The sequence below is a fragment of the Thermobia domestica genome, chromosome 2 (genome assembly GCF_964235325.1).
Source record: "Thermobia domestica chromosome 2, izTheDome1.hap1.1, whole genome shotgun sequence".
NCBI lineage: Eukaryota > Metazoa > Arthropoda > Insecta > Zygentoma > Lepismatidae > Thermobia > Thermobia domestica.
In genome coordinates this window covers 329209890-329235495 of record NC_137455.1, presented here as the reverse complement: position 1 = coordinate 329235495, position 25606 = coordinate 329209890, and the positions used below count along the sequence as shown (strand labels likewise).

The window sequence follows — 25606 nt, the reverse complement described above, 5'->3', positions numbered from 1 at the left end:
ATCACAAGTAAACAATACGAACATTTCATTGTATGTCTTTTGCACCCTTACTAATATATAAGACAATGTTTATGAATCTCTGTATCTGTCATCAGATTTTGTCATACAAAGGAGAACCAACAAATTTTGTACATAGATCTGCATCAAAACCCATCGCGTACCAAGCCGTTTTTTTTATTTTCGACTCGAGAGGGAATTGAGGAGTCAAAAGTATTGAATATCTCAGAAGTCATTCAAATTAGACAACCCAAACTACTCTACTGCATTGCAAGTTGCATACTGTTCACTCCATGAGAACCACGGGTAGTCCTGCTAGTTTTGAATATAAATTAAGGAAATTGACACTTGTTGGTAGTGTTGTAAAAAAACGGTTTTTTTTCTGTGAAGTTTTTTTCAATAAAAAACATCGTTCTTTTTCATGTTTTTTTTTCAAATGTCTGTTTTTTTTCTGGCAACTATTATTTATTGATTTACGTTGCAGACTATTGAAATAATCAACAGAACTTGAGTCGAAGCCCTCGTAACTTACAAATCTTTTGTTTCTTTGTACCTATATACGAGCAAAATTGTGTGATTATTCCTTTCGGCCCCAGGTCATTTTTGGCGTTTTCCTACATTTCAGTTAGTGACTTATTGCTCAAAAACCATTCATTCGATTGATATGGTTAAGGGCTTATTTTTTAGAAAATGGATGTGGCTACTTTTTTTTGTAAAATTGCATTGCAGTGTTGCCGATGGGTGGGAAATTATTGAGGGAAATGTAGGGGTGAAAATTTACAAAAAATTCCCTAACCGAATTTCAAAATTTTTTGTATCTAGTACCACTGCTGCTATACTGGTTCAAGTCGCCTAAAAAAATCTTTGGTGTGTTGACAAGGTACAGTGAAATCCTGAAGTCACTTGCTTCCATCCAAAGAGGGAAAGAAAAAATTCTGTCATACACATGAAATTTGACACTTTTTACGCTCACAAGGAAAAATCAAATATACCGGGGCTACAGCTTCTCTAACTATCCTATGTAAACTTTTTATGGTGCGTTCTGTAGGGAAAAGAGGAAGCTTTCAGGTAGTGGTACGTTTGTTTCAATGTAGCCAGTAAAAGGGTAATAAAAGAGGGGAAAAGGGAAACTTTCCGAATTTTTCACCTAAAAGCGGGAATTAATTGTTTTGGCTGGAAACACTGCCACCAGACAGACGAAAACTATCTCAAAATAACCCTTAGTACTCCAAGAATATATCCTACAAGTATCATGGCGATATATAACAAAGTAAGCATGAAATTTTTTAAAAAATCTCATTCTATCTAAGAAATTCACCATTTTCTTACCATTTACAGAACATGGTTTATTATAAACCTCAACTATACTTTCCCTAATTATTCTAGTGGAACTTTTTATGGTGCACTGTGTAGGCTAAGGACGAGCCTGTTAGACACTGATACGTTTGTTCGAATGTAGCCAACAAGAAGGAAATAATAGATATAAAAAAGGGATTTTTTTTCAAAACTTGCCCTAAAATCTGGAATTAAAATTTTCTGTAACTGGCAACACTACTGTCAAACACACACAAACTATCTTAAAATAAGCTTTGGTATCCCTCTAATATATCGTACAAGTATTGTGGCGATATCTAATAAAGTAAGCATGTCAATAAAAAATATCTCATTCTACCTTAAAAAAATCACAGTTATCTTCCCAATTAGAGAACAAGGTCTACTGTACCTCCCCTAATTATCCTATTGAAACTTTCTATAGTGCGTTGTGTAGAGCAAAGACGAAACTTCCAGATACTGGTACGTTTGGTCCGATATAGCCAACAAGAGGGAAATAATAGAGACAAAACAGATATTTTTTCCGAAATTTTCCTCTAAAATTTGGAATTAAAATTTTCTGTAGCTGGTAACACTGCCACCAGACAGACGCAAACTATCTCAAATTAAACATTGGCACACCACTAATATATCCTACAAGTATTATGGCGATATTTAAGGAACAAAACTTCTAATTACCAAAAATATATTACGGTAAACAGAAAAGTAGGGAAAAACTAGAAAAATCAAGGGTTACAACCTAAATACGAATTTTTCGTGCGTTCCCTAATTACCCCATTGTAACGATCTGTACTTGTGTTTGTTAAGTAAGGACAAATGTTCGATTGGCGTAAGTTGACTTGCACTTGGACGTATAGGTACGGATTTATAAACAAAAAATACTAATTTTTTGCCCAAATTTAGGAAAATTTTAATTTCCCTAATTGGCAACACTGTACGCAGGCCCGTCCAATTGATGTCAACAGTTAGGTATCCATTCGAGGTATCTACCTGGCAAGTATAAGAAGGTCTTTCTACAACGAAGGAAGCTACAGGGAAAAAAGAAGTAAAGGAAATTCGAAATTAGAAAATTCTCGAATTTTTGACTGGGATGAAATTTGAGAAGGAAATTCGACACCAGAAGGAAAAAAATTAATATGATAAACTATAGTCCAACCATATTTTGCAAGAATAATATCCCGATATCTTAATTAGTGTCCACACAGGAGCGGATTAAACAAATGACACACCCATGTGTGCCACTTTGGCCACCTGGGCCACCGAGTATACATTTGATTACATTTTTTGACTACTAACTCGTGTTGTTGTTGTAGTTATAGTCTCGACTAATAATAATATCGTTGTTGTAAACAATGACTTTATAAGGAAAATTTTCTCTCCTTTTTACATCTTAGTTCCTACGCTGTTGGTGAGAAATGCAGGGTGTTTCAAAATGAATTTTGGAGTTTTAAGTCTTCGTAGTACTTATTACATTTTACGTACAATTATAAGCAATGCATCAAGTAAAAGAGCACCTCAAACACTCTTTGCTACAAGTGTTCAATGTGAGATTCATTCGTCACGCGGCACACATCTAGTCGATAGGCGAGAAAGGCCCATAAACTTTCCGCCATATGGCACAAAACACATTCAATTTAGGGGAGTCTCGTTTCAAGTGTACCATCTCCTGAGGATATGCTGACGGCCAGATACACACATTATGAGTGTTCACATTAGCTCTTAGGTGAAATGTCGATTTATCACTGAAGACGACATGATCCAGAGAATCTTCATTGTTATGCAGCAATATTTCACTTGCGAAATTGTCGCGTAAACCGTAGTCCGTAGGCTTTAGACCTGTAGCAACTGCAAACGATAAGGACAAAGTTGCAAGCGTCTCATTAATATTCTTCACACAGACCGTTGCACTATACAGATTCAGTCTTTATTAAAACACAAAAAACTTTCTGCTCTCTAGTCTACATCTTTGCTGCTTGCTCTTTCTAACGGCAGACAGAAGAAACAATGCATGTACATGTGTGCGTACAAAACTATTTGAGTTGCTCTTTCATTTAATATAATATTTATAATTGTAAGTTAATTGTAATAGATACTACAAAGTTTCAAAACCCTAATATTAATTTTGAAACACCTTGCATTACTTCAAATTGAGTCATTCTATATTCATGTCTTTTATATACATGTCATAAGGGCCGGTCCTAGTCAATTTGTCGCCCCATACAATGGCATAATTTGCCGCCTCCACCTTTCTCCAGAAAGAACAAATCTTAAAAGTCATGATTTTAAGTATGCTATTCCAGCATGAACATCAAAGGTGAGGGTAAGTGCAGTTGCACTCAGAAAGGCTTAAATACTTACTAAAAATGCAATCCCGTTGTGTCTGTTTTTTTTCTTTAAATATTAATCTATTATGTTAGTGAAAGATAAAGCAAACACACCTGTAGAGGAAAGATGGTAATCCTTTTTATAGAATTCACTATCGAGCTTCAATCTCAATGTATCAGTTTGCAATTCCAGTGCAACTAGCTCTTTTATCTTTATTTCTTGATTTCTCTTCAACATCTGTTAACATTTTTTTAAAAAAAACTTGTTTCTATCTTCAATAATAAGGAACTTGTTTCTGATTAAAACAAGACTAGTTGTCATATCAAAACTGTGATAACTTACTAAATGGAACAGATATTCACTACTATTCGAGAACTGAATTCTTGCATTTGGCAACAATCAAGCAATTTGTGCTCGGATTTATTCGACCATTTGCTTTAGCATTGTCCATGTGGCCTTAAACTAATGCAACCTAAACATAATTTATAAATGTAGTATTCAAATAGAAGGTCAGCTTAGTAAATGTAACTACCATCATCATGAAGTCTGTTTCCAACAAGAAATATTTAATTTAAATAATATACTTATGACAGATTTTGCCGGACCATCCAAACTTGCCGTTACACGCAAATACACGTGTTACAGGTATGGTAGAGCCGGCTCTACATATCATATATATCTAGTCGACAAATTATTTATATATGACATTTAGAAAAATACTATTAGACAAATTAGTATTAGTTTTTAACTTTAGACAAGTTATTTGAATTTTATACTGTTCGTGACATTATTTTCGTACTTATTAAAGGCCTGCTTTCACGAAAAAACAAAATTTAATTTCTACTTTTATTTCTTAGTTGATATTGATGAAAACTGCTGAAACCCGAATTGTTAATAGGTATGGTATTCATGTAAATTGCAAAATATTTGTAGCGTATTAGTATCTAGCGTTTAATTTATGTTGCATTTTACGGTGATTATACCTACATAAAAATATTTAATACTTAAATAGACGTAAGATGCATTAGAAATGACTATTTGAAAAAAAAAACGAAATTTAGAAAAAAAAACGAGAGGCAATGTTTTTTTTCTAAAAAAAACGTACATTTCTGAAAAAATACGAACGGTTTTTTTTTCTATTTACAACACTACTTGTTGGTGACAAAAACGGCAAGAAAATCTTTCAAAAAAATATTTGCAATAAAGAATGGGTCAATACTTTGCAATTATTAGTTAAATATGATATATCTTTTCACCATTTTTATCATTTTCGTGAGTTTGTAGAATTAACTTAGCATTTATTTTTTTAAAAAAGTCTAGAATTGTGAAGCCATTTTGTATTGGAAATGATTAATCATGAACCCAGAAAGGAGTTTTGGAACGAACTCAGATCAGGCTTGCATTTTATAAGATTCCTTCCAGTTTTTGTATGATGATGGTCTCCAAAATCTTCGAATCTGTAATCTCCCGAGGAATCTGTAATCTCCCGAATATGACAGTTCATCAAACTCGTTACAGTTGCAGTTATATCTGGAAACCACTTCACACCAGAAATATTAATACTAAAAGGAAGGAGTAAGAAATGATCTTCTTGGAAGGAAACTTCTAAGAACCTAAAATAAAGTACTGAAAATGAATCTTTAATAATAATAATAATAATAATAATAATAATAATAATAATAATAATAATAATAATAATAATAATAATAATAATAATAATAATAATAATAATAAAATAAGGTATATGTGTGTCTGTCATCAATCTTCATTTTGAGGTCGCATAGAAAGGAATCATCTAGAGCCACCGAATTTTGAACATATGTAGATATTCACTATGTAATCGCATACGAAGCCATTTTCCTATTTTCGGCACCGCAGGGGATTGGTAGGGGGTAAAAATCTCGGCAAGTTTCTGATTGCTTCTATTAACGCCTTGCAGATATGCAACCCATTTTTACATATGTGTAATGCAGGTTTATATAACAAAAAGGATAAAAGTTATTTATTTACTTCACTTATATTGAGAGGAACAATGCCGAAGGCGTAGCTCTTCATTATTACCTTATTTCATTTTACATATAACTTGGGACCCCACAAACATACATAGCACGCCCATATCTACTACCATGCGAGGTATGATCCATATCGTGTGAGTTCGGTTAAATTTTCACAATAAAAGTACAATATTGGCTTTATATCCTTGTTATTGGCATTTCAGGGTAAAGTGAAATAAAGAAGGAAAATGTTAAAGTTGATGGAAGAAGTAGAAGTATGATGAACAGTGTTGTTCAGAAAATCCTGACCAACCAATTCTTTTTAAAAGGTCCTGCATTCTAATCCATAAATAGATGTCATCTAAATAAATGTAAATCTTCTGTAGCTGTTAAAGATCGTTATATGAAACCTAAAAACTAAATTGTCTTTGTACATGGTTATGAGAACGTGGCCTTCAAAAGAGAGGTGGGCAGGGCCGGATTACAAAGTGTGTTAGAAAAGTAATGAGACTCATTTTGTACTAACTAAAGTATTTTTTATGTTTTTCAAACAACAATGTTATCCTCTTCAAAGTAGTTCCCTTGGGCAGCTATACTGGCGGAGTCGTTGTTCCCACTCTTGATAGTAGCGCTGGAAGTCTTCAACTGGTATGGCTTTTAACTGGTCGGTCACAGTCTTTCCAATGTTCTCCAGAGTTCCAAAATGACGTTCTTTTAGGACATGTTTCAATTTCGGGAAAACGAAAGTCAAAAGGACTCAAATCAGGTAAAAAGTGGGTTGAGGAACAACAGTAATGCATTTTGAGGTCAAAAATTCACTGATGGAAATGGCCGTGTGACACGGGGCATTGTCATGATGAAGCATCCATTTCTTTGCGAATCACTCTTTTCCTGAGCTTTTCAAGGACACTTTTATAAAATACTTGGTTGACAGTTTGTCCTGGTGAAACAAATTCTTTGTGTACGATACCCTTACTGTCGAAAAAACAAATCAGCATCTTCTTGGTCTTTGATTTGTTCATTCGACATTTTTTCGGCCGAGGAGATGACGGAGTGTGCCACTCTTCGCTTTGCCGCTTTGTTTCAGGATCGTACTCAAATATCCAGGATTCATCATCTGTGATCACACAATTGAAGAATTCTTGGTCATTAGCAATCCTCTCAAGAAGATCAATGCACACGTTTTTTCGATTTTCCTTCTGTTCAGTTGCGTGGTTTTTCGGCACCATTTTGGCACAAATCTTTCATATGTTCAAATCGTCTGTCAAAATTTGATGTACGGTGAAAGTATTTAAATTTAACTGTTCACTCACCATTCTTATTGTTAAACGACGGTCTGGTCTCACAAGAGCCCTCACACGTTCAATGTTCTCGTCAGTTTTTGAAGTTGAAGGTCTCCCTGAGCGAGGTTCATCTTCAACGTGTTCTCGGCCTTCCAAAAATGATTTGTGCCAGCGGAAAACTTCTGTTCTTGATAAGCAATGTACCCCATAGGCCTGTTTCAACTTTTCAAGAGTCACACTTGCGGGTTCACTAATTTTAACACAAAATTTTATTGCACAACGTTGCTCTAAATTCCGATGCTCCATTTCTGTAACACACAACAGAAACACAACTTTACTGATGGCGCTATCAAATATAGTATGTTAGCTGTACAGAGTTGTAACTCGGACTGAGGAAGTGCCCCGAAGTGAAAAGGATAAATAAACCGATCTAGCACAGGCCGGTAGACACAACGTTGCCAGATCGCCCGCAGTGTTGCCAGTCTCATTACTTTTCTCACACACCTTGTAACTCATCTGGAGGTCTGGGACTGGAAAAACATGTGACTACTGCTGACTTCCCCTAATACACTTCTGTGAAAGTACAGTAGGAAAGTTAAGGAAAGCACGACACCAACCATGCCATGCATTAGATGATATATCTAATGGAACTTTCCAAATGCATAAAAACACACAAAGTTACCCTGTTATATAAATGTAATAAATATAAAAATGAGTACCTAAAAATTTCTTTTCGTACCCTTCTCCTAGCGAAGTCGTCCTCTATTACATCCTGGAAATCAAGAGAACTAGTCAACGAAGAAATCTGTTTTCATGTTTTGGTCATATCTTATGATGATGATTGTATTTTGGATGATTCTTTTTAGACAACCGGCTGAGATTTTGATCAGAGTGGCGGTTCCGTTCACTTGGAGGCCCGGGTCTAGAGCCTTCCTAAGCCCCATTCTTAATCCAACCCTGGAGATGAGTATCCATATGTTTTTGGCACAGGATTGTACAGTGTGTTATTTCGGAGTGAACATACCCCTTTCAAGGTTGCTAGGGGTGCCAGATCACCTTAAGCGAGGCAGAGAACTAAACTTGCCGTTCGACTCGGACGGAAAGGAAAACTATACCGTCGCAGGGGGTTCAGGTCTTACTGTTGCCATGTTTTCAAAGTTAAAGTTAGAAGTTTTCTTACTGTGTTTTTTCCAAAATCTAAAACAGGCAAAGCATAGATATTTGTCTCCTCTAAATTTGTTCAAATTTTGACGTTTGTAACTTTAATAACAAAGAAGAAAATAGTGAAAAACTTTGCTATACTTTTTAAATGGGCTAACTTTCAAGGTTGCTAGGGGTACCAGATCACCTTAAATTCTTTTATTTTGAAGAATTAGCAATCCCATTGTTTGGAGGAACCAGTGTGTGTCAATAGTTAGTCTTGTCACCATAGCTAACTTCGTCACAAATTGATATATTATTGAAAAGTATACATATTTCATATCAGGAATAAATAAATACATTGTTACATTTTCTTCCGGACAAATTGAACTTTTTCAGCTGGCATTTCAATAAATATTCACTGAAAAACTTATTGATAATTTCAAGAATAATTTCGAACCGTGTACAGAAATGTATTTTTTTTTTTTTTTAATCATGAAGTCATTTTATCCCCACGTATGACAGCAAAGCAATCAGACTGCAGAACTCGAATCTAAGGTGTTAAAGTCGTAGCTTTACGAACTGCATACACACAATAAATTACGTTATATAGGATACGTTGGACAGTATCGGATCATATTAGCTCCTGAATCGGAGTTGAAGCAGCTGTGTTATGTAAGTTGGACTATAATTTTAGTACTATCGTGTTTGCCTACTAGCTGTGCATTGTTTAAGTAAGCTATACTCTACACTTCGTTTGCACTAATTTCAAAACTAAACTTAAAAAGTAAGCCTTTAATCTCCAACAAAATATGTTTTATAAAAGTCGCAAAGTTAAAAAAAAAAATCACCAAAAGTGTGATTGGAAATTCTCAGGAAAAACAGTACGCAATATTCGACCGATTTTTTTTGTTTTTTAAATGAAAGTTGTCAAATCATAGAATATTATTTAAATCATGGGAGAAGGAGAGTTATTTGAATCCTCATATTTGATCGACTTCAATTCCAAGTAGTGGAGGGGCCGCGTTGCTCAGTGGTAGATTTTTCACCTCTGGTGCTTGGGGTCCCGCGTTCGATCCCAGCCCCCGGCAAGTGTACTTTGTGGTGGACAAGCACCGTGTGCGTGGGTTTCCTCGGGGTTTTCCCGTTTCCTCCCACTTTCTTCATTCCTCCATTTCATTCATTACTCATCATTACCGTCTCCTTCAGTCTAACCGGCATAGGCGTGGGACGTAAAACTCAAAGATTTCATTTTTTTTCAAGTAGTGGATATTATTTGAATACGTCAATAAACACACACACCTTATTGTATCGAAATTAAATAATTGTAATTAAAGTTATCGCTGAATATGGTTTTTAAACCAAGGGAGAAGGGAGAGATAAGTTCACTCTCTTGTTCTTGATTTATTTATTAAATTCAGTTACTAGAAATGATTGTGAATTCTCAAAAAATATACAACATATTGCATGAAAATTCAATATTCTTACGAAAGCTATCATGAATCATATTTTTTAATCGTTAGGGGCACGAAAGGGCAGAGAAAAATGGTAAATCCAGTATCTTATTCTTTATTGATGATAACTTCATGCAGAATGAGTGACTGGGAAGTCACAAAGAAAATGTACGACACATTACACCAAATTCTATTTTAAAACGAAAATTTTCGTATAACAATTTTTTGGGGGGTAGGGGGCGAGGAAGTAAATTCACTCACTCATTCTTGGAAAATTTTAACCCTAAGCTTTGGAAATGATCAGCATGCCCTAAAGATACTATATGCTACAATACATTTTGCTGTAATTTAATAACTTTTAGCGGTTTGAATTGGGAAATTATCTTTCAAATATATGTTCGAACTTACAACACGGGAATAAATTTTACCCCATTTTATCCCCTTTACTCTTGATGGATTACAATCTCAAACAATTTGATAATCACTACAGGCTGAAAGAAGGTACATACCAAGTTTCATTAAAATCAGATAAATTTTACAGGAGTTATCGTTGAACAGACGTATGAACATAAGCGTCAATTGAGTCGAATGGTAGAAGCTTCGTTATGTTCGCTTTAATGATTGCAATATAATGTATATACAATTTATTTAATTTATTGAGGTGCAGAAGTTCTTAATTTCGTCTTTTATTGCATTGTAAATTCAAAGTTTCGTTTCTATCATGATATGACAAAAGCTACCATTTTTTTTTTTTTAATGTACTGATTCTAAGAATTATACAACTCGATCGGTTATACCCGTAATAGTCTTGAGTTTTGAGTTTTACATCCCACGGGTAATAGTCTTGAGTATGTTCCCACAGGTTGCGTATGTTTGTTTTCTGTTGCGGGTTGTTTAATTCGGTTATTTATTCAATTCCGGATCAAAATATTTATCACGCGGTATAAAGAGCGACAAAATTTATAGGTAACTACATTTAATCACAGTACATTCATTCAATCTGATTTTTTAAAAACTGTTGAGGACATGCTACAAGGTAATGACCCTTACTGTCTTTACCTTGACTGTCAATAAAATGCCAACAATAATGTCTCATGCGAGCCTCTGACATCCACGAATAAATATAAAAAGAAACGAAACAGTCACATTTTATATTTCCAAGGCGTCTTGTTTCAAAATACAAGGTGAGTGTGCATTGTGACTTGAGTCTGTCCGGCTTTGAAACAAAAGCTCGTCAGAATCTAAGGAATCCCGGTCGTGTCGATGAGGCGATAAAGAAGGTAGGTTGACAGACATCCCAGCCTCTCACACTTCAAACACTTCAAGCAAACTCTCTCACGACCTTTCCACGCACCGCTTCACAGCATCAACTCATTCGATGAGGATGAGGCGCCTTCAGATGAGAGACAGGAATATTGCAATGGGATGAGATATCAAATTCATCCATCCGTCTTTCATTCAATGTACACAGTGAGCAATAGTTTTTTTTTTGGGGGGGGGGGTCAAAAAACATATAGGCTACAGGTGATGTCAGATATTCACAACAAATGTTGACTGAAAGAAAGAAAATGTCCTGACTCTGTGCATAAGACACCATTATGATATTCAGTTGATTGGTTGGTTGGTTTGGAGTTTATAAACTCTTTCAGTACTGAGGCCATATGAAACATAGGCCTACAAATTAACGTGGGATCGAAACACATGAGCTCCCACAGGGAATTGAAGCCCCGGGTCTCCCTCCCCGAAGTCGCATACGCTAATAATGATATTCGTATGGAGGACTTAACAGTTAAGGGAAACCCCAGTCAATGTGTCAGAATTTGAAGCCTCTCTACTCATCTATTACCGCGTTATGGACTCCAACACCAAATAAGAAGGGACCGAATGGAGATTCATAGATTGCAATAAAAAGAGCAGAAATATGCCACTCCTAAGTCTTATTTCAGAAGATTAATTGCAGAATTAGAAGACAAAACGATTACCATTACCATGCTTCTGTGCTAACACAATCGGCTGAATACTTGGCAGTAGACGAATTTAAGATGCTGGATGAAAATGGTGACGATAATGAATTACAGTTTATTTCCTTTATTTATATAAAGTGGAGATGAAGTCCCCTCTACAGGATGACTAGGCAAGACAAACAGGAGATTTCATTATTATCCTTAATGGCAAAATGCCATATTTACGATGTAATTATACAGGGTGGGGCAAATAAAAGTGGCCCGGAGGAGTGGATACGATTGGACGTGAATGTATGCATGAAACCACACCAAGGTACGCACACCACCGGCTCAGATCTTAATGCTGACTATATCAGTGTTAGCTGAGCATGCACAGGTGAAGATGATACTGGCAGTGCAGCAGAGAATGTTCGTTCTTGAAACTTACGTGGAAACAAATTCGTGGAAATAGTGTGGTCAGTTGTTTGCTCATGAACTTCATGGTGTCAAAGAGCCAGAAAAAGTGCAATGTAACAATTAATCAGAAAATGGCGTCAGGCAGGGCCTGTTTTGAACAAGGCAAAATACATTTCGAAACGTATCCGAACACCTAAAATTGTGGTCATTTTCATCCACGACTGTGGTCGTTCAAGAGATGAATGGGGTCATTTTCAACATCTGCTGTAAGCAGGTTAGAGAACTATTTCCTTTCCTTTGCTGTGTTTCTTTGTACCCCGGAACTCTGTTCTCCGAGCCACTTTTATTTGCCCTACCCTGTACAATTAGGTTATGTTACTAAATTATTAGTACAATTAAAAGCCAGATGCAATAACATTGCACTTAAAATGTGTTATTTAATTCTTCTCACACTTGCTAGTGAAAGAGTAGATACATGCTTTCCTCACACACTTCCAATTTTAAACATGCACTAATAATACTAATTGAAGTATTAATAGAAAATAAGGATGGTCAAATCCAAGCGATACAGTATTCGGGTATCTGGGCCACTAAGGAATCGGATACCTTTGATCTGGTTGTGGCAAATCCGAATTCGAAATCCGAATTTTAATATCAGAATTCAGGATCCTGAGCCCTGGATTTGAACTTGCAGATCTGGACATCAGGATCTTATCGGATCAGAAATCGGAGCTTCATTACATTCAGATTTATTTGATTCTACCTTTGGAAGTAAAAATTCAAGCGGCAATATTAATTTCAGAGACCAAAGGACTCGCTTTACCAAGCAATTGTATTGGTATTTGTCTGGATGAATAGTATTTGGTCATTCACTCAATTTTGGTTACATTAATACGATCTATGTTTTGTATGTCTACTAGAGTTGAATACTGTGACCCATGGCCCGGAAGCAGTCAGACCCGGTGACGCAGACAGACCCACACGAGAGACCTAATCTGACCCGGATAGACTTGTTTTTGCAGTGACCCGAAGACACTGCTTCATGCACGTGGAGAGCATGTAGGGGGCTGCTAACAAATACAGTTATTTCATTTCTCTGTCTTTCTTACTGAATTCTAATTTTCTTTTTCTCTTGTTGTGGGCGTCTCTGCGATAAGGAATTGCACTGAAAGGTAACTAGAAGATCTATCAGGGTATATAAACGTGTCAGAATCATAGAAAAGAAAAGCGACTTCACGGTCTTCATGCTCAACGGCCGCCCGCTAACCTCTTCATCTTCACGTACGATTTCTTTGTTTTGATATCGTCTGTTAATTGTAGTATCCTTAGCCCCTCCCTCTCTTTCGTGCCACCATATCCTCTATAACGTCTGTCATGATACCGTTCATGAGTCCATTATATATATAATGGAATATTGTATTCCTACCTTACTTATGTCACTGTAAAATTTTGTTATTGTATGACGTTAAGAAATGGATTAAATTAAGATTTCAGATTTGAAAACAATTTCTTGAGAGGGAGAGGGTAAAATGAAGAAATGAATCTAACGTAAGATTACAAAAGCGTTGGACGCGGTTGATTATAGTGGATTATAGAGAACCACTTAAAGCGCCTTACGGTTTTATAGTCTTTGTTCTCATTTCCTCATTTTACCCACAAAAGAAACTCCTTTTTGTAAATTTTATAAAAGCATTAACTATTTTTACGCCTCTTTTTGGTTTGTTTTAAGGTATTTTCACAGTCAATTAGTTCTTAAAGTCATGAAATCTATCATATACTTTTACAATCTGAAACATAACCTTGTAAACAAAGATCTCCTGGATGTTATACTGTACATACCAACTTCAGTGCATTTTGGTTGTATAACGAAACAGGATAGGCCTATATGGTCGACAGAAATCAAATGATTTTTTTTTTTTCAATATTACGTTCCACCTTAATGCCGTGTAGGCTAAAGAAGACTGTCATGATGAGAATTAATTAACTGGAATGAATAAAGTGGAAGGAAATTGGAAAATCCCGAAAAAATCCACGCACACGGTGTTTGTCCACAACAAAGTCCACTTGGTCCGAGCTGTGATCGGATCAAGGATGCCAGGCACCAGGGGTGAATGTTCTACATCTGAGTCCTGCTGACTCCTACATAGTTAATATTATAATAACTTCATAAATAAATGTAAATATCGGAAAATTAGTTAAATTAAGGTTGCAACATTTGAAGATACGATTAAAACATTGCAAGTTAAAGAAAAGCAAGTAATAATTGTTTAAAGGTAATCATAATGGCAACTTGAATGGGACTTACAGAATTAAGTTAAGTATTCAATAGACAGGCCACAGAATTATCTTGAATATTATGACAGTAAAATTGATATAAATATGCTGGTATAATTTTGAACACATAACATGTACAGGGTGCTATGATCATATTGCATCTTAGGTAAGTTAGAGGTAGGTAACAGTATTTGAAAACTAAACTAAATTAAATTAAAACTAAACTCCTGGCGCAACAACCTTTGCGAGGCAGGCTCTATCAGACAGCTTATTACACCCACGTAGTGTTATCCACGAAACAAAATTTGGCGCTTTCTCGTCTCAAAAAGGTGTCCTGAGAATATGGTCTCGTTTCAAAAAATATATGTTTCTATAGAGGAGCTCTGTCTCGTCTCGAAAAGTATATATGTTTCTATGGAGGAGCTCTGTGCCGTCTCGAAAAGTATATATTCTTCTATGGATGAGCTCTGTTTCGTTTCGAAAGGTATATATGTTTCTATGGAGGAACTCTGTCTCGTCTCGAAAAGTATATATGCTTCTATGGAGGAGCTCCGTCTCGTCTCGAAGGCAACATTACATTCGTGACTTTTAGGATAATGTCTGATCGCACATCAGCTCCCCTCGGCGTTAATTTTGGCTTTCTAGATCAAAAATCGCTACTTCTTTTATTCAAGTAGCTCCCCGATTGTCCTCATGACGCTGGATGGACGACGAAATGCCAATACTATCTGGTGAATACGAACGATCCCCCATCTTTTCTCTGACCAGAATATGTAACACCAACGGCATAAAAATCATTTGTTCATAATTCCGTTTCTTAAATTTGAACGTATTTAATGTGACTCTAACCTCGTGTGCTATAAATAAATAAATGTGTGTGTGTGTGTGTGTTTTAAGTACCATGATAACTAATTTATTGAGTAAGGTCTCTTCGGAACAAACGGAACAATGTAGTTCGACCACCAAGGACGCATTGCTAATTTTGTTCGCAAATACTTTTGTATTCTGTGGTTAATTTTCTGGTTTTCTCGTGTAGCTGTTCCGAGTCAAAAGGCCCTATGATGTTGTATTATCTCTCCTGACTTGCCCTGAAGAATACACAGGAAACGAAGACCTTGTTGTGTATATACACTCTGACAGATAATAATAAGAACTCGATGGCAAATACCTAATGTCAAGAGAGATTTTTATTTTTTTCATTTACAAAGAAGAAAGCGGTGCTCTCCATCTTGTAAACGCCCTTTTAAACACATACCTGGGTCTCAACGTCACATCCGGGCGTGCGGGCAGATAGTATGTCATTCATGATTACAAAATGTTTGTTGTCACTTTTTTCTTCTAAATTTTAAAATGTTGTTACTTTCACAACAATGCAAACAGAGAAGGGAGCAAAATCTCGTCTTTTGTGAACAAGAAACTGTGTTTGACGCGAACCTTGAAGTCGACCGGTACTTTGTGATCTTCCGATTGAAAAAGTGACAGTGTTGCCCACCACATTGGAAAAGAACCAAAATTATGTTTCACAGTTATTGAACCTAAGTTTGTTAAGTAGGTCAAAATGATGTCAAATCTTTCATTTATTATGTTACAAGAATTGGTGGAATGAAAACAGTTGTTGAAAATTGAGAACCCTGAGAAAAGTCCTGAATTTGTTATTCACCAACATGATCAGCGCGTTTACAATCAGTTATTTCACACACTGAGAAAAAAAAAAATTAGGTGGCGTACTTAGAAAGGTGGGTTACATGTGTAATTCCTGCAGTTTTTGGACTTAACGTTCAGCATACGTATAACTGAAAACGCATGTTTTATAATACTTTCCGTATCAGTGTTCCATCTATACATACTTTCCGTGTGGTCAGGATTTCACATACAAATGAACTTATATAACATACACCAGAAGAATGTAACATAAGTATATGCATGTGATATACGGAAAACTGTAAGATGTCAGACATCCTGCAACGGCATGATGTAACATCTAAGAGCAGTGCGTATGTAGCATATGGATAACGTATGCTTCATACTAATTTCTGTAGTAAACAAGAGGATTCCGTATATTTGGACAATGTACCGTTGTCCGAAGAACGGATTTTTCTCAGTGCAGTAATGCGCCGAGCAGGGGAGGATAGAGAACGAGGTAGGGAATTGAATAAAGAGATATTGGTTGCATACGCTTATCTAATCCTGGATCAATGAGAATTATAGTGGTCGCAAGAAGTGGTAAAGCTTTATCCAGTTCTATCAATTTCAGCATCCACTAGAACGCTAGGGAGTGCCCCGGTCGTCAACCCCCATCCATGCAGTTTTGCCAGTGTCGCCTCTTGCGCTAAACTTATGCATCTTCTGAGAGTGCAATGTTGTTGGATTACCGCTAAGTTTTTTTTGTTTATTTTTATTGCTATGTTTCATATTTTTGTTGTTATTGTTGGTACCATCTCATTCTAATTGTTAATGTTCATGTAATAGTTCTTTAAGTGCTTTTTTGTCGCTCGTTTGTCATGTCTTCTAAGTTTGGCAACATTGTTAGTGCATTTCTGCTGTATGCGTTCGGAAGGCAGCACGAGTCATACCGAATTCTTCCGAAGTATCTGACATGAGGCAAAGCAGTTCTATTATTGGTGTAGAGCTTCAAAGTCGTCGCGGTCAATATATATGCCTGCAAAACCGTCGACTACGCTTGCGCTATCGATATTCTTGTTTACCTGTACCCACTCACTGTATTTGATCAAAGTCAAGTTTCCTGTCTGTTCCTTCCCCTCTCTGTGTGGTTTACAAAGAAGAGGAGTAATAAATTGTAACGTCATAAGTCATTTAGTTTGGAAATAACTAGGGGTGTTAATGATAACAGAACCGAAAATGTTTTGGATTCCGGTTTCGGTTCCAGTTCCAGTTCCGGAATCTAGTTAAAAGTTTTTAATTCGATGTTATTTGGCACAAGAATCGAAATAGGGATTTCGGCATATCGATTCTGTGCATGAAACCAAAAACCGTAATTTATATCCTTCGGAAAAAGAACCAAAAGACATTTCGACATAACGGTTTTAATCACAAAACCGAAAATCATAATCAAGTGCGTATCTAGAAGAGAAACGAAATTGATTTTGACACCATCATCTGCAAACATCGTTAGCTAAAGATCGTTACAAGATGAAAATAATGTTGAACAACAATGTCGAGTGATGACCACATAAGGGAGCCACCTACAGTAGTTTAGTTACAAAATTTATTTCTCTTTTCTCTGTAAATTTCACTTTCACTTCCATATCGATTTTGGTTCCAGAACCGATTTTTTTTTTTTTTTTAATCAATTTCTGCTCCGGAATCGTAATCGATTTTCTCGGAACTGTTTTCGCCAGACAATCTCTGGGTTTCACACCCGGAATAACTTTCTCGACTAAAATCCATTCCGTTCAAAGTTCTGGGATCCCTAATCCTACTCCCTCAATCTACTTCTTCACTCCAGCTCCCTAAGCTGCAATTCGAATTATATTGAAAAGGTAACATGCCAACTTGTTCTATAAGTTAGTGAATTTACCTAACGATGCTAGCCTCCTTAGAGAAGGATACTACAAATGAGACGCATTATCACGGACAAGAATTATACAGATGTCTTTCTTACTCTGTCCTCCGCTGAAACTAGAGTTCTATGGGTCCCATAAGTAACAGTCACACGTCTTGGAAGAGCGGTATTGTTATCGGTGTAACTTTTGACGTCGCAAGCAGTGGAGGGATATGGTTGCTTGTTGAACAGATTTCGCAATTTTAGGGAGCAAAAATAACGGAGAAAGTAGAAAAATCTAATATTAATAGTGAATAGACTACCATTATGCATTCAAAATGTATAATATTAACACGTATCTCTAATCTAATTCAAAAGCATACTAGAACACTTGTATTTTTGCACTGTATATATATATATATATACGTGTGTGAAAATTCAAATACGTCCGCCTTCTCTGCAAAATGTTCTTCCCGTACGTCAAGAACCTTCCACTGGCCCCATTCCACTATTTCAAGTTTTTCTCAGGTTTATTATCTGTGTATTCCAGGTCATGTAGTCTATATTTAAAAATAGATAAAATAAAATAAAAGTAATGGATCAATCAATTTGTTCCAAAATAGGAATATGTGGGGAAAGGAACATAAAAGGGAAAGTGCTTTCTATTTGCTTAGATCCGGTTAGATTTCCAGTGGGGTATTTGCCACGGAGAGAAAACCAGTGATGTTTCGGATTCCGCTTAGTAATAACTCGTCTTAATTGTTAGTAAAAAGGTTACACTCTAATCAATCAACCAACTTAGGAGATTAATTAGAGTTTAACTACTGGTACTTTGCCGTTACTGTACCAGCTCAACATTCGTTTAGTGAAAAATGTTGAAAAACTCTTAAGATTAGTCAGATTACCAGTCGTGGATCAGTTGCTTGATTGAAGTTTAGAGCGTGTTTTCAGCGTGTGTGTCATGGATCTTCAGTTTAAGAAAAAGCCTAATAACTACGAACTTAAAATACCGCTAATTTTACAGTAATTATGTGATTACTTCAAATAGATAAAAGATAATCGAAATGTGGAACAAGAGTGCCCTAGATAATATTATTTTGCGTGAGGTACCGTTATCACGAGTCACTTAGTAGCTTTCCGTTTGCTACCATTTAGAAACGCTAAAATAAATGCCGATTATCTGAATGGCTGGAAATCAAAAGCAGATAAGTGAGTCGTAATAACGGTATCTCATGTAAAATAATATTGTCTAAGTAGCTCTTGTTCCACTTTTCGATTATATTTGAAGATTTTTACGGTATTCTAATTTCGCCGTGATGGGGCCTCTTAAGATGCATTCCGGACCGCCGTACAATCTTCTTCCACCGGAAATGAAAGTGGGACCTTACCACTGGACCAGCAGGAAGGGGTCACTAGTCAGGAAATTCTAACTTAGTATTTTGCGACTGGCAGGAAAGAATACTAAAATCTCAGCCCCACCCGAATAAGGGTGTTTTAAACCTTAATTTTAATTTACTTTAGGTTTCTTTTTCGTTATTTCTTCCTTATATCTGGCGGAAAGATGATGAATTTGGTTAGCGACACTGTTTTCAGGACTTTGTGACTCCGTGCACACGTGCATAGCTCTGAATGAGTGTGTAATTGAAGTGAAGGCTTCTTTCTCACTTCTTTGCGTCGACATTGGAATTCCCTTGCATTGTGAACTGGGTTAGGGGCTGTGGAGGGGGCGGGACTCCTGTCAAAACACTCCCCGCCGAGATGACTGACAAACTGGCCGCACCGACAAAAGGCCACTGCCCACGAAGCTATCCAATTGAAGCGAGCTCATCTCTTTCACAGATCGCATTTGCCAGTTGATTATCTTTAGTGGTATCGAGTTTTCGCTTCCTAAACTTTTCTTTTTTCTTTGCTTTTACCTTTACCTTTACCTTCCCACTCTCTCCTCTCTTCTCGAAAATGGTAAAAAGAAAAAAAAAAGTGGACCGCCAGAGAAGAATATGATGGATAGATACACACTCAAAAACTGGATTGGGCCTACCACACAAAAGAAACGACTTTGGGTCAATATGTGTTTTTAGCCTTGTTTGAAAAAACAGCCGCCTCAACAGATTTATTTTTTGACACTGTGTCATACAACAAACGCCACCCACTCCGTCTTCTTGTCACTGATGTTATTGTAATGTCCTATTTTGTCCATATTATTTTATTTCCTTCTGTTGTGTACAAATATTTCGTGTACAGAAGTCGAGTTTCATTATCATCACTCATCCAAATATCATATCTTTTGACAACCTACACATGTCCGCTGCTCCTTTCTCTCCTTGTGATAAAATGTTAGAAAATATGCAGCTAACATCCGTGCTCAAAGAATTTTAATTGGAATGGTCCTGAGGCTTGATCTTTGTTTGAACCAACTTTCTAATTTAGATTTGCTTCTGCGTTAACTTTGCTCTAATGTTTTGCCGCCAAACAACTACCAAGTATGTAAAGAATAAGAACCATCACATTTAAAGAGACCTGAGGCTGTGAAGAAGCGACCCGATCGTGGAATAATACACACAGGAGTGACAGTGTCAAATGACAATTGATATTAGCTGAGAATCAGATAAATAGCCAATATCCGTCAATCCAATGGCGTACGCAAAGATGGGAGCGGTTCCTGGTTTTAACCCCCTTTATCAAGATATTATGTGAAAATGCATGTATCTTGTTATGTTATGTATACAAAAATTACTCGTGCCATGAAATGATATGAGTTTGGGCGCTTGAATCTCCCGTGATGAAATTCTGTGTACGCCACTGGGTCAATGCACTAGAAATAAAGAAAAAAGTGTAACCAGCTGAAAAGGAACGACTGTGCATACTTTTGGGGCCATGATGGCATTAGTCCTTTTCTACGTAGTCGTCCTTCGCAACGTAGTGTACAATTTCTACAAAGCGGTCCTTCACCTTGAGTAAATCATTTTTGTAGAAGTTTGCACTTAGCTTGAAACTATATTTCTACTTCAGAAATGGATCATCCCCGCTCTCAAAATGGCGTCCTTTGAGTAGATGCTTGGTTTCTGGAAAAAGAAAGAAGTTGTCTGGTGCTAGGTTCGGTGAATGTGAAAAGTGAGACAATATTTCATGTCCTAACTGCCTTGAACTTGCTATGGATGTATTGGCTGAAAGAGCTGGTCATTGTCTCCCAACAGCAGCATTCCTTTGCTGAGCATTTTCCAGTTTTGGGCTTCACAATTCCTCCCATAACCGAACTAGGAGATGAAAGTAATATTGAGTAGTGATCCTCTGGCAGATAGTCTATGATGCCTTCCAAGTCCCAGAACATGGAAAACATTCCTTGGGGGCAGACGTATGCACCTTTGTAATATTATGGATGGAAAGAGAGGGTTTGTGTGCTCGTTTGCTTTGTTTCTCGGTCAACCTTCGTTCATCGTTACTAGTTGGCCGAAAGAGCCCTTTTTATTACGTTCACAGCAATTCAATTTTTTCCTTGACGCTCCCTCTCGAATTTTCCTCAGGAAAGGGGTAAGCATAAGCAACCGGGCACCCACCATGCGGGGCGCTTTCTGAAGAGGCAGCTGATTATGAATTACGTATATTCCAGACAGATCCATAACTAACAACTATTTTAGCTACAACATTTTCAATGATTTATGTACTTTCTCTGGGATTATGGTCTACCAGATCTAGTGGCATCCGAAGTGGTCATGTGTCCAGTTTGAAGTGGCCATTTCAACTTGGATACCATCTCATGGGATGGGGTTAAACTGCTTTCACCTCGTGAATTTATTTTGCCAATTTCCCCTAAAGATGCAGGAACTTGATGCCGTGCCTCAAGTTCGTCAATCATTGTACATTGAGTGATTTACCTGTTTAAAAAGTCATTACGAATCAATATTTTGTATACTTACTTCGGAGAAATAAGGTATAATACTCATGTCTGAGGGAGTTCGTAGTTCATCTCCTTTTGGATGATTGTAGAAACTTGTTGATACCACCTTTACACATTTAAGGATTTAGGTGCTTATTCAGTTATACCAAATTAACAAATGAATATTGTAACATAAACCCATTGACGTTTAAAAAAAACGTATATACGTGTAATTAAGCTACTTAGCTAGCACTGCAGTTTCTAATAACCGATATTGAAGCATCTAAATTATATTTTACAAAAAAAAAAAAAAAAAAAAAAAAGATGACATTAAATACTGAAATGATAAAAACACTCCCAGGCCAGAACCTGATGAATGTTGAAAATTTTATCGGGATCAGTAGGGTGGTTCAAGAGATTAAGAGTCACAAACATAGTAACTTTCAATTTTATAATATAAGGTAACTGCAGATATATACGCCAATGCAGCTAAATACGCCAAGTGTTCAGTGCTGGGACGTTTCTGACGAAATCCACTAGAATGCGCCTCCAGTATGTGCCACGGGCTTAGACAAGTCCGATTTGACGAATACTCTGGGAGACACCGCTGAGACCGCCACGCCGTGGAATGTTGTTTGCTTCGGGAAGCTTACGTGGAAGGACGTTATTATTTCTATAGGCAATAGAGGTAATAGAGGTAGTATTTCAATAGAGGTAAGAATCCGTTATTAGTACTGTATTAACTCAGAACATTGCCGATTGTTTACAGCAATGTACGGCTTATCTCGTGTCCGTCTAGGAACACTATATATTTTAAGTGTAACTTCAGTATTTGTGATTCCATTGCTATTAAATCAATACCAAGCATGGTGCACCGAAATACGCCAGGGCTTGTGCAGGACTGACTGCAGAAGGCAAAGATGTTTTCATTTGTCCCACATATTCCATGTAACATCGGTATAGTTTTCTTCTTCTTCTTCTTCTTCGTTTTAAGTCAGACTACAGTGACTCTGTTTGTTTATCTTCTTATAGACTAAGGCTTTTCAGTTTGGAATGTCATTTCACCTTTGGAGATTATCCTTTTTACATTTTATTTTTTTATATTCATCTTGCACTTTGGTTATTCTATTTTTTGCTTCAGTCACGCTGTGTAGTAATATTTAAGTTCGTCTAATACAGACGATGTAAGCAGTTGAAACATTTTTTTTACAGGTTTCTTGTGGTATCCTAGACTTTGCGTAATTACCAGCGGCGTAGCGTAAGGGAACGCCAGTATGCCCGGCATCCCCTGTTAATAAGAAAAAGTACGTATTTCATTATATATAAATTGTTTGCTCGTAATTATCACAATTATTTCCACTGCAATCTTCTGGCGCACTCTCTCGACTTACTTTGACAAGAGGAACCTACGCATGCGCGTCGCTCAGATGCACATTTTCTGTCTTTCCTCCTGTCGTATGCTATTTTCCTCGGGCTTCCAGGCTTACTGAAAGCATCGGGGTTTTCGTCTGCTTTCTGTTGAATGCGCATGCGCAATACTTCCCTTCTCACTCCTCCTCATCCCTTGCAACCCTACATTTGCTTTAGATATACGCTGGCATATTCAAGTATTTCCAACTGTATATATTTTGAACTAAGCTATAGTTTCTGAACAGAACGTACGAGCCCTAATATAAAGGAATTAGAACAAAACGGAAATGGTTAGTTCAACGCATTTTTGAAGCATGCCGGTTATGTAAATAATAGTATTAAAATAGTTATGCCTTAATCGTAACTAAATGCATCGTAATTGTAATCTTCATCGTAAAGGAGCTCACAGACACAGGCATAAATTTAAAGCATTCTGTAGAATTACGGTCACCGATCTGGTAGGACAAGAGAGCCCGTCACTCGCAAAGATTGTGCCCGGGCCCTTCAGTCACTGGCACAAATCTCGGGGACATAAGGGGAACATGTTCCCTACAATCTTGTCCCCCCCCCCAATAATCCGATTTGAGAATGTGATGATGATTTCTATCCGACTGACACAAAGGAAACTGATGTCTTTTGACTTGTTTCATTTTTTAAAAAGAATCGTATTCTTTAATATTTCATTGTCATCAATTATTAGTAGTCTATTTTCAACTATTTGTTTAATTCCTGTAACAATTCCTATAATGCTATTGTGGTAATCATAATTTTGCTCAGATAAGAGTATTGTTGCACCAAATATAGGCCTGATTGATTTTCTTTCATAGTTTTGGGGAAGTCATTATTTGTATTGTTATAAAACAAATGTCCTAAAATTTTAATGTGGATCATTGTGGATGCGTAAGTAGAAACATGTCAATTATTATTATGCATATATTCAAATTTTAGAATGTGCTCACGGCACTGAGTTGTAATAATGATATGTACCACTATTTCATCTACATCATTTGGTATATAATATACGAGTACAACAGGTTTACCTCAGAAATCAGATTCATCTACTGTAATATGAGTCTCTTCTCCCCTCCCCCCACAATAAGCCTTAAAATGTGCCCTCCTGCCGATGTTATAGACAACTCTGCTCCCTAATCCTCCACAGCATTTTTTCAACTTCATAAATATTTTGAACATCGTTAAAAAAAGGAAAGGATTATGGGAACAGTCTTACCCGTCCCACGAACGTTGAAGACAGATTTGCGCCCTTGACTTCAGTATCCGGATACAGAAACAGGCCCCCAGAGTTGGTTTAAGTGCTTTGTATTTACATCTTCAAATGATTATACACTCAGGCCCATATTCACGAACGGGCGTCTGAGCTCCGGACCCAAGATGACAAATTTTTAGGGGGATATATATATATATATATATATATATATATATATATATATATATATATATATATATATATATATATATATATATATATATATATATATATATATTTTTTTTTTTTTTTTGAAAGAATGAGATTGACGTGTGGTGTGTGGAGAAAAAAGCCGCCCACGAGAAAGAAATGAAGGGAACGATACTGGAAACAATGTTCATACAAAAGTGGGGCCTAGTTTTCTCGTCACAACGGTAGTGGCAAGAAGGAGCTGAGACAATTGGTTATTAAATTCTAACGTAATCCACGCATTCGCTTCTCTATGCCCCACTAGACCTCCAACTATGGGGGCTTCCTCCTAAATTTTGTATAACCCTATATTTCCATTTGGAATAGCTATGTATTGCTGCTTGCAGTAGTACTATATCGCACAAATGACTAACTTTGGCATCCCCCTTTCGGAATATCACGCTACGCTACTGGTAATTACATGCACATGTTGGTAAATACGTCACTTTATAACACTTTTTCTTTTACCTTGGGCACAACATAGAAGTGTAGTGGCACCATTGCCACGTTTATATATATATATATATATATATATATATATATATATATATATATATATATATATATACATGGAATAGGCTACTCTGTAACGCACATGTGTTGTTCCTTGTGTTTCATGAAAATTAAAGCCTTAAAAATCCAATACTCTCAACATAGCGTATTTACCTGCACCTACCTTAGATTAAAGAAGAGAAAAAAACATTATCAAATTTGGAAGAAGTAGGACAGAGGAAATACTATTTAAAAAATTCTCCTTTCACTAGAAAAACTAACTACTCGCTACTACTGTATAAGTAACTATGATAAAACTGTCGAAGTGCCTTCTTCTCTAATAGAGACATGTGGGTATATACATATTACTTTTCATCCTTTGTTAGCATACAAAACAATCCAATTAGAAGATAAGACTCGTAAAAACATGAGCTTGTTTGTTTAGAATGTAAACAGATTTGACGTGTGTAACAGCTCACGAGTACTTAAGAAAATTACCGCAATAACACTGCCGGAGCTTGTGTAAACAATCTTTCCTATTGCTTCTGTATTTGGTAAATCACATTAAAAATAATTAGTAAGTTAACGATTTTTTTTTAATTACCTAGGGACAAAGTAGTAATGGTGTACTCGTCTTCTTGGGCACTTAAATATGGAATTTTAAAAAGGGTTAAAGTACTATTGGTCAATTGCGGCAAGGAAAAGTAATCAGCGTT

The 25606-nt window shown here is 36.5% G+C and overlaps 1 pseudogene; it reads right to left on the bottom strand.

Moving 5' to 3' along the window:
* Positions 1–6892: 6892 nt before the first annotated feature.
* Positions 6893–7237, bottom strand: LOC145679525 (protein GVQW3 pseudogene; annotated as a pseudogene).
* Between the last annotated feature and the right edge of the window lie 18369 nt (positions 7238–25606).